This window comes from Euprymna scolopes, chromosome 36 (assembly GCF_053919585.1).
Source record: "Euprymna scolopes isolate OS-2025 chromosome 36, ASM5391958v1, whole genome shotgun sequence".
NCBI lineage: Eukaryota > Metazoa > Mollusca > Cephalopoda > Sepiida > Sepiolidae > Euprymna > Euprymna scolopes.
In genome coordinates, this window is record NC_136517.1 from 23520863 (window position 1) to 23532739 (window position 11877).

The 11877-nt window shown below is 30.9% G+C and overlaps 1 protein-coding gene across 3 annotated transcripts in view; it reads right to left on the reverse strand.

The window, feature by feature from the left end:
- LOC145260393 (ankyrin repeat and EF-hand domain-containing protein 1-like) overlaps positions 1 to 11487 on the reverse strand; it is a 140827-nt gene extending 129340 nt beyond the window's left edge. For 2 of the 3 annotated variants that reach the window (XM_080118350.1, XM_080118349.1), the window contains exon 1: positions 11299 to 11485. The gene's annotated coding sequence lies outside the window, so the exon portion shown is untranslated. Of the gene's footprint in view, positions 1 to 11298 lie in introns of all 3 variants that reach the window. The other variant, XR_013864281.1, reaches the window with a different exon arrangement.
- Between the last annotated feature and the right edge of the window lie 390 nt (positions 11488 to 11877).

Consider the following 11877-nt stretch of genomic DNA (forward strand, 5'->3'; position numbering starts at 1 on the left):
CATAATTGAGGTCAGTGTACCCGATGATACAGGGCTTAACAGAGCTGAGAGGGAAAAGATAGCAAAGTATCAAGGACTTATGTATGATATGAAACGAAATTGGAAATTAAAAGACGTTTCAATTATACCAGTCATTATAGGAGCAACTGGGCTTATGAAAAAGAACTTTAAAAAGTACATAGAAAGCATACCCGGTGAACCAAGTGCAAGTGATATACAAACGATTGCACTGAAAGGGACGGCTAGAATCCTGAAAAGATCTCTTGGTTGGACTCACTAAAATAGGGGTAAATGTCAGACATCTGGTTGGATGTCCCACCTCTTAGAAGAAAAAGTTTAAGAAAAATGAAAAAAAAAGAGGACAACAAGAAAAATGAAGACTTCAATTATGAAGTACAACAAGACTCATTTTATGCACGTGTTACATTTAACTCGATGTTTGTCTTCTTTCTGAACGTACATTTCGAATGGATTGACTGGTTCTGTCTTGCTATACATTTTACACCATCATCTATATCTATAAAAGTGAGAATGTGTGTCTTAGGACACTTCTCAACCTATATACTCAGCGAATTTTTTAATCTACAGACTTGGAATTTAGTATGTAGGGTATTCAGACATATGGACGACTTTTTAATCTTTTTTCATCCGAATAAAAGGATGCTAAGCGGTGAAAATTGAAAAATTGGTACGTCGAGGCCGTCGGATTTTTATATGTTTGCTAACTGTTTCACGATTGCGCATGCGCTAATCATTCATATTATGTTAAGAATGAAAAGGTTTGAAAACACGTTTTTGAAATCGTGTTCAATTGGGTTAATTGTTATCGTACTTGACTGACTGTTTTCAGGTTTTAATTTCGATCTCAGCGGGAGTTTTTTTTTTTAAGAAGTGAACTGTTTAGAAAAAAAAAAAACATAATACTTGCATGCTCATTTCTCAGTTTCTTTCCGTTTTTACGTAATTTTTTTTAAAGGAATGTAACGTTACGCTTATACCGGGCAATTCAGGGTACATCAACTTGTATTGCTATAATTTCGTGTCAGCCATGAATATAAAAATGAATATAAGTGTGTTAATTTATATCATTCTCGATTGTTATCGCCTGTATTAAGGATAGAACTTTCAACCTTCGAGAGACTATTACTTAGAAAGCATCGCCAATTGAGCGCTTCACTAGCAGTTTAATTATTCCGCCATTAAAAATAAATTAAAATTTTTTACAATTATACTAACCATCTTTCGAAGCTTATTACCACTTGGAAAATGTATTTTAAACCCAACTTTTTTTTCAATATAACGAGCAAAGACAAAATTTGTAAAATATAAAGGATTGAATGGAAAAATATGCAATAATTAAAAAAAAAAGGTTCTATAAAAAAACATTTCAAGAAATTAAACGAATTTTAAATTAGTCAGAATTTCAAAATATATATAAATTCGAAAAAATTACTAACCCATCAAAAAATTATAGTCAATGTGTAGTTCCATTCTTCATTTTCAATAACTTGTAAGTAAATATACTTGGTAATCCATGTATGCCCAAGTAAATTAATTTTTGAGGATACACGTCAAAAATAGCGCCATATGCAAACGTGTGTTAAATTAAAAATAAAACAGAGTTGTCTAACTTTGTTGTCTTTCAGTATATGGAGACCCAGAAGAGTTAAATTTATATAATTTATATATATTGTTATAATTTATTTTAAAAAGTGAAAACTACACATTGGACAATTACTGGCACATTCCTGGCACGTATGGATCACCGTATCCTAAAAAGGGTAACATTTCACTTCCCAATCGAATTTTTGTTTATATTTATGGCACTAAAACATCAGGACTAATCGTCCGAATTTGTTTTTTCTTTTAAACAATTACATAAATTTTTAATTTAAAACATAATATCTATTTTTCCCCAGAATGTATTTTTTTCATTTGAAAAAAAACAAAACAAAAAAAAACCCAAACAAAAAACATTCAAATAAAAAGAATTTTTTTATGCAGTTGCTCCATTTTTACGTGACCATATTTTCCAAATGTAACCTTCACATTCTAAAAAAAAAATAAATAAATAAAAATCTGAATAGTTTTTGTAAAGGAAAGGTTTTAGATTTTTTTACATTACGGGTAATTTGCAAAAGAAAAAAAACCGTTATCACTTAAAAAAAAATTAGATTATTTTATTTATTTACCTTTTATCTTTAATTTGTGACATATAAAAAGTCTTTACATAAATTATTTTAATTTTAGTAGACATTTCAAAATGGGGAGGGGGTAAATTAAAAATATATATATATAATATAATTTCCAATTTATTGGAAAGAGGATAAAATTTCACATTATATATGAAAATATCGTAAAAATTGAACCAATAGAGAAGTTTTGATAAATTTTTAAATTGAAGAAAAAAAATTGAAAAATTTTAAAGTCTTAAAGTATTTTATTACGTAGAAAAAGTGAAAGTGCGAGCCCACATATTTTGTTTTAGAACAAAAAAAAAAAAATTCTACAATTAAAAAAAAATATTTGATGGTTTATTTTTGAAGTATGTTCAACACAGAAAATTAAAAAAAAACACTTAAAAAAAGAAAATTACGTGTTTTGTACATTTTATTCGCAATTTTGTGTTAAGGGTATCCAAAAATAATGAAACTGCTAGCGCTTCACATACCTTGGAAGTGATGCTTCATACCTTTGAAGTGATGCTTCATACCTTGGAAGTGATGCTTCATACCTTGGAAGTGTTATCTCCAATGATGTTTTAATTGTCAAGGGCAACCGTCTGGTGAAGGGTAGCAGATCATTTGGTCGCGTTCAGAAATGTGTGTGGAAGAATAACTCACTGCGCCTCACAACAAAGATTGAAGTCTACAAAACAGTAGTTGCCACTGCTCTCCTTTATGTACCAGAGGTCTGGGTTCTCTGCCAGAAAGAGGTGCAGCTTCTGGAGCGTTTACACCAAGTATACCTTCGTTCCATAATGGACATCAAGTGGTAGGACTACGTCACTAACAATGATGTCCTGGAATAAGTGAATATCAGCAGTATTGAGGTCACACTTCTAACCAGACAACTTCGCTGGGCGGGATATCTGTCTTGAATGGATGACACCAGAAGTCGTTTCGTATGGCAAATTATTCTAGGGCAAACAGGACAGAGGCACTCCGAATAAGCGCTATGAGGATCAGCTGAAGCGACATCACAGAGAAAGACTAGGAAGTCAGGGCTAAAGAAAGCGACAGTTGGAGGGCTTTGTCAAAGCGAGGCATTGCGGCTTTCAAGATCAATAGTAAAAAGGCCACAGAGAACAAACGTAGAAGGAAAGTGTCATCTGGCCAGGGCATCTCTTTCTAGGGATTCCCATGACTTGAGTGTCGCAAAGTGTGCATATCGAGGATCAGTCAGCATAGTCACCAGAGGGCATAATGCCAAGAACAACCTTCGCATTAATTCTCGGATCCGAAGAATCACCCAGAAAAGAGAAAAGGGGATTATAATTGCCTGCTGTAATGATAGAACCTTCAACCTCCGGCGACTGTTATCTAGAAATGCTTATTAACCAACTCCTTTAAGTATTAAATAAGAGATTTTGATATTTTTCCATGCTACCAGCTATGCAAAGAAATGGTATGATATAATATTTAATTCAAGAAACAACGACCACCAAAAAGATAAGCCGACCACATAAGAGTTGAGACTAGTATGCGGTTCTTGATAACTGAAACAGTGGCTCAAGTCAGTGATAAATGACAGAATTTTTTTATTCAAGCATGTAGCTCGGCAGAGTATGTAATAAGTCAAGTTTTACACGTCTTAGCTAATCAGTAGAAATGCTGAGAAAAAAACAATGAACTCTTTTCTATTTCTGGAGTAAGGTTATTGAAGAGTTTAATAAGGGGGAATAACTTAAAATGGACTATTCCAAAAGTGACATTTGTAAATGCAAGTATGATATAACTCATATTTTTTTTAAGGTAATATAAAATAAAACTGTTGTCACAATGAACGTAGATTATAAAGGAGTAGCCATGCGAATCATTGGACTATTTAAAAAAAAAAAAAAATTCCATACTCGTAGCGGGGTCATTATAAAGAAACACTAAACGATATTTGAAATTTAAAGCCAAACAAAATGTTTGTTTGCTGTTGATTTTGAGCTGATATTTTAAATCTGTGTCAAAATTAAAACAAAAAACAAACTTGTCTTAACTGGTTTAGACATTTAATACAAATGACTCACCCTCATCGAACGAGTGGGGGGGGACTCTGTTCAATATTTGCTTTTCTGTATTGAGACGTGACACTCACAACAAAATAATTCGATCAATTTCAAAAGTAATCATTTGAACAAACTTCATTAAATCAAGCCAAGTCAATAAACAATATTTTCATAATGGCTGTGGATTTTTTTTTTATTATTATTTTGGTTGTTTGACTCTTTTTGTTTCACGTTCATTTTATCCACGCTTTAGAGGGGTGGCGGTAGTCTAATGGTTAACGATACGAACCGAATAACAGAGTGTTAAAAGGTTTGAATCCAGCTCGTTCCACAAAAATGACTTTAACTTAGGATGTTGGCAACCTTCACGTGGTCTCTCTGGTAATCACCTATGTCTTTCTAGAAAGAATTCTGGCTAGAAAACTATCACTGAAACCAATGTCAGCAATAGGATCTTCTGATTCCTATGATATGATGATCCATATTTTTATCACACCTCTTTCGGTAGCTCTTCACATAAACTACAATAAAGAGCAATGTACATTATATATATATATATATATATATATATATATATATATATATATATATATATATACTAACCTTTATTTTTATCTACTTGGCGTTACGTACTACGACTGTTGTTATCCGTACATTCACGGCATAATCACGTTTGGCACATTGGTTCCCGTCACCAAAGTTAATCAACGATGACCCTGGCCAGTACTGGATGGGTGACCATTTGGGATTTCCAGGTGCTGTATGTGCTCTGCTTATTTCGGCATTGTTTCCAGTCGTCCTGGACTTCTCCTTTCCACTGGACTCAAGCAGTGCCGATTCAGGAGAGGTGTTAGGGTTAGAGATTGCGCAACTCTTGCCACAGAACTACATGTGCAGCTGCCCCGGAAGCATCATTATTCGTAGATTCTGTTTTGCTTCAATACAGAATACCTTTTCTAACTCATATCCTTGTCCGTGTTTTTTCGAAGTGACCCTTCTAGGTCACAAAAATTAATATTAGCAATTATTTTTTTTAATACCCATTGACGCCAGTGTTTAATACTTACACAATAATCGGTATAGGAAGCGATAATTAGTGCTGGTGGAGAAATTCGAACCCATCAACAGTCACCATTGACTTCGCAGACTAGTATTCTATCTCAAAGCGACCGGAAATTAACCAAAGAATTGAGGGAAATTAAATGCCTATAAATTGCCAAATCGACGGGCATAAATAGTAAACAGTCAGAGAGTGTTCAACAACCGGAAGTCTTAATGTGGTATTTGCCATAATGTTGACAGCTTTTTTTTAAATCTCCTAAAGAAGGCTCAACTTTAATTTCTTAAAGGGTCTTTATAACTGTAATATTTAAAAATAAATATGGACATTTAATTTTATATATACGGACACTAGTATTTCATGCTTACGCAATCATCAATGTAGGAAGTGCTAATTAATGCTGGTCGGGAGATTTGAGTATTTTATAAAGTTTTAAGATAGGTGAGTTAATATAGTCATAGCCTCATTTTGAAAATTTGAATATTTCAGATTTGCATTAAATTTAACACATATTCATTAGACACCAATTAATGTCCCACACTTCCAATACTATTTATCGTCATCGAAATCGGTAAAATCGTCCACTTTTCAATCAAATCGATTGATTGCCTGTTCTAGTAAAGGACCAACCACAGTACACTGGGAGGAAGCTTCACATACCTTCCTGCAATGACTTAGTTCAAAATACATTATAGTCTACATTGCACTGTAAAAACCTGTTAATTTTATAAAATTACTTTTAAATACAGAACCCCGGGATACGGCATTAAAAATTCAGAACAAAAGACAGTAGAGTAATACACATGTATATTATCAAATAATATTAGAAATAAAACCGTAAGGCGGGGCAAATACCGTAACCAGGGGACAAACACATTCTACATCGTAACCTAGGGCTATCGTATCCCGGGGTCCTACTGTAATTGCTTGAAAAAGTAAAGCATTATTGTCCAGTTGTGCTCTACACAGAAACGTTAATTTAAAATGCGCTCCTAACTTATCAAAGAACCTACTTTTGATTTTATACATTGGGCCCACTCTGCTTGTGAGGTGATAAAACTTTTCAAATGCTCTAGCGATGTTAGGCTATATAAGAGTGTTAACTTTAGCCAAAATCGGACTGTTCCTTCTTTAATATTATTTTTTCAATTATCGATTTTTGATACTTATCGGAGGCATTCCTATACAAAACCTATCTAAAAACACTCCCAAACACATAAAGTACATCTGTGGGAAATTTACAAAAAAATTGTTTAGGAGTTCATAGGGAACGAACTGACACACACACACATAGGCAGACAATGTTCTTTTTATATATAAGTAGAGATATCATAAAAGAATATGTATGTGCATATATTTATTTCAGTATTTACTTCAACAGTTGGTTGGTTGTTTTCGTTTTACGGCATATCAACCCTTTTCAGGTTATTTAATGCCGAATCCGGCGATTTTGAAGACTAATTTTTTAATGGAATATATTTGTTTTTTCAAGTCGGTTTCTACCCATAGTTGTGACGTTAATAGATACTACCTCCGAGTCAGAGTGGACCCGGGAGCAATGGCAATTAAAGGGTGACTCCACACTCCTCAAAGCTCGCAAGCTGGGACCTCACCATCGGATATAGTTTAAGGTCATATCCAGGACCACTTACTTCCACAGTGTTCAATATATGAATAGAGATTAATAATAGTATAGATATACGGCCTTCCTACGACGATTAGATGCAACACAAGGTCACTTTAATATGGAGAATATCCAGCTATACAAAAAGGACTCTAGATGGAACAAAAATTTTGAAAAATTCCCAGTCGCGAAGGATTTCTCCTCCTCTGAGTGAGGTCGATCTCATTGCCGAAGATCAGACAGCTTGCTTATAATAGTTATAAGTACATGTAGTCAGATAAAGGGACATTAAATAGGAGGAATTATGGAGAGGATCTGTTGGTCTAGCTTCCATTTGTTGCTTTTGTATCTTTCCACCTTGATCGCTGGATGGTGTCACAAATGGCGAATGACGTATATAAAGAATTAATAATACAAGTATTTTCTTATAAATAGATGACGTCACTAAATTAAGTTTATTTTTCTTTTTGTTCAAAAGCAGCCAAAAACTGTCATCTAATTTTTATGAGGTCATTAATTTACTTTTGTGGAAAAAAACCCCCCAAACAATTATTAAACGATGTGAAAGTCAAGAAATTATATATTTAATAATATATATAATGGATCACGGATGGTCTAGTACAGTCCCCCTTTCCTTGGGGTTAAGCACTGTCGTAAATTTATTTTCACCTGCTGCTTATTTTAGCGATTAAGCGAAGCCCGCTGTCTGTTTACAAACAAACTATCAGTTCGAGCACTGTTAAGCGTTAGACAGATGTTTATCTAATAGACATCTGATGAATCATTTAGGAGTACCGATTCTTAGTCCAGTGGTTAGAGCTGCCGACTGTCAACGCGATGGTTGTAAGCGCGATCTACAGTTATGGAAAGGTGCTAGTCTAGCCGCACTGATGAGTTGTGATACAACGAAACAGTACTGTATATGGATGGCTGTATGTATGAATAATACTGGTCGCAGTTCGATATACATATCAATATATATATATGTATATATATATATATATATATTGATATATATATATGTCAATATATATATATATATATCAATATATATATATCAATATATATATATATATTGATATATATATCAATATATATATATATCAATATATATCAATATATATATATATCAATATATATATATATCAATATATATATAGATCAATATATATATATAGATCAATATATATATCAATATATATATCAATATATATATCAATATATATATATATATATATATATATATATATATATATATATATATATATATATATATATATATATATATATATATACCTTTTGGTGAAATTGGAAAAGAAATTGTCTTCCCAATCTGATTAAGCCGTTTATGATGGCTGTATAAGGTTTTAACTTTAGTCAAAATCGCCTGTTGCTTCTTTCATCAGATTTTTTTCGATTATCGATTATCGATACTTATCGAAGACATTCTGATACAAAACCTATGTAACACCATTGCCAGGCACATAAGGCACTTTCATGTGAAATTTTATAAAAATCGGCACACACACACACACACACACACACACACACACACACACACACACACACACACACACACACACACACACAAAGTTCCTCTTATCTATGCAGTAAATAGTAGAGATTGAGATCATAAAAATTATGCTTAACTATTCCTTGGTTTTGGGATTGAGTTACAATTAACTCAATCATTCACCCCCCTCTTATATTTCTAAATTAATAAATACGAAAGTTTTTTTCTTCTATTTATCATACATATATTACTACCTAAATTGGTTTCTCTTATTCAAATCAATAATGGAACATATAAGTTTTTTTAAATATTGTGCTTATGCACTTATATCACCGTGCTATTTAAAAAAAATATTATTTTCAAATTAAATTCAAGTTTTACGATATTTTTTTTATATTAAATTGTTAGGTGAACGTACAGAATAATTACAAAACACCCTCACCCTCCTTACGGTAAGAATGGCTTTCTAAATAATAACGCTATTATTTCAGCACGGTAAGATAAGTGCATAAGTACGAAAAACACTGAAATATTGATTTTATTATTGAAAATAAGAACATTATTCGATGCTAGTGCAGTAGTGCACTTACTGATCCGCGCTATTTTTTAAAATCATATTTCCAAGTTTAATTAAAGTTTTATATGTTTTTTTTTTTATTCAATTGTAGGGTTAAAGTATAGAATAGGTACAAAACATCCTCCCCTCCACATGTTAAGAATGGCTTTTTAAATAATAACGTTATTATTTCAGCACGGATCAATAAGTGCACTAGTACCCATTATTCATACCGTCAGTTTCAAATCCAAACAAAGGGAACCTATAAATGATCTCCTATGCCGGGCTCTCACCAGCCTCTTCCAGTGAGACACATAGGCTCATCCGAATCATACCTGAATGAAACGCGGAAGCTAAATCTGTAGCTTACAGATAATATTATCTAGCTATTAATTATTATATAGCTATTAATTATTATCTAGCTATTAATTATTATCTAGCTATTAATTATTATCTAGCTATTAATTATTATATAGCTATTAATTATTATCTAGCTATTAATTATTATATAGCTATTAATTATTATCTAGCTATTAATTATTATCTAGCTATTAATTATTATCTAGCTATTAATTATTATCTAGCTATTAATTATTATATAGCTATTAATTATTATCTAGCTATTAATTATTATCTAGCTATTAATTATTATCTAGCTATTAATTATTATATAGCTATTAATTATTATCTAGCTATTAATTATTATCTAGCTATTAATTATTATATAGCTATTAATTATTATCTAGCTATTAATTATTATCTAGCTATTAATTATTATCTAGCTATTAATTATTATCTAGCTATTAATAATTATATAGCTATTAATTATTATCTAGCTATTAATTATTATCTAGCTATTAATAAATATCTAGCTATTAATTATTATATAGCTATTAATTATTATCTAGCTATTAATTATTATCTAGCTATTAATTATTATCTAGCTATTAATTATTATCTAGCTATTAATTATTATATAGCTATTAATTATTATCTAGCTATTAATTATTATCTAGCTATTAATAATTATCTAGCTATTAATTATTATCTAGCTATTAATTATTATCTAGCTATTAATTATTATCTAGCTATTAATAATTATCTAGCTATTAATTATTATATAGCTATTAATTATTATCTAGCTATTAATTATTATCTAGCTATTAATTATTATATAGCTATTAATTATTATCTAGCTATTAATAATTATCTAGCTATTAATTATTATCTAGCTCTACTTGCTTATTGAGCACTGTTTAAATAAATGCGGAAAATCGATAGATAAAATATTATTATTTTTTTAATATTATTTTACCTCCATTACTATTGATTATTATATTGTCCTTTTGACTACTCTACACTCTTTAACCCTTATCCTTGAGTGGCCGATCGACCTTGATAAGTGGTGACGCCTATGTAAAAAAAAAAAAATTATGTCTCCTTATAAAATTTCATGTCGAAACATAAACCACCCCCTACATACTCATACTGTTCTATTTGTTTCAGACTGTCACAATCTATCTATCTATCTATCTATCTATCTATCTATCTATCTATCTATCTATCTATCTATCCCCCCTCTCTCTATCTCTCTCTCTCTCTCTCTGTCTCTCTCTCTCTATATATATATATATATTATATATATATATATATATATATATATATATATATATATATATATATATATATAGTAATGTGATTGATAATTATTTACTTATCGAGCTTATTATATATCTAAATTACAACGAGCACTTTTCTATCCTGTATTTTAATTAAACTAGTAATTTCACTATTACATTAAAATACACTCTGCTCTTTAGACTATTGTTCTAATCTCCTTTAAATATATATATATATATATATATATATATATATATATATATATATATATATATATATATATATATATATATATATATATATATAAACTCCAAACGCATAAATGCCACGATCATTCTATAATTAATCAACCAGACACAATATAACGATCAAGCATGCAGCGAAGAAGCGATTTGAACTATGCAAGTCAGTTAAAAACTATTCCCTTTTCCATTTGTACAAATAAACTTTCTCTTTTCCCTCTTGTATCTTTTTATTTTTTTTATTACAAAAAGAAAAAAAAAATCGTTCCTGACATTTTTTTAAAAAACAAATCTCGCCCAACAAGCAAATTTACCACCAAAATAAATAAATAAATAAGTAAAAACAAACAAACAAACAAACAAATGAAAACAAGCATACGACGCTGCCCCTCCACTTTCCCAACGACCATCCTAATAATCACTTTAATTAATTAAGTCGATTAATTAATAAATTAAATACGTACATTTTAAGTGGACAGCTCATTCTATATTGCCTTTCCTGGTGCAACTCGCGTTGAACGAAAAATATATCATCTAGCACTATCTTGAGTTTTACCGTGTGATATAAGGTCCGTATACACAGACACCCACGTCTACTTAAGTATTATATGTGTTCATTTCTTTAACGATCGCTAATCGCGCGCTGTTACTTAGCAACGGCGTCATTAGGTTCTTTAAATCTCGGAACAATACCAAGGGAGATCACTCTAGCGGCTTATTTATTAGCAATTGTGATATAAAATTTTTTCACTCCAAACTAAACAACAACAACAACAACATCTATATAGTAATATTTTTTATTTCTAAATCGAACGCGTATTTATTTCCTTTCCTTTTTTTTTTATTTCTCGTTCGTATTTGTTATATTTATGAATTCTTTATGCGGTCTTTTATCTATATTTATAACTAGATTAACCAAACGGCCTTCGGGTCAAGATCAAAATGTAGTATCTGTTCTTCAGATCTACACTTCAATTTCTTGTTCTCTGTCAGTGGAGGAGAAATCCTTCACGACTGAGACAATTTTTATTTTTGTTCCTTTT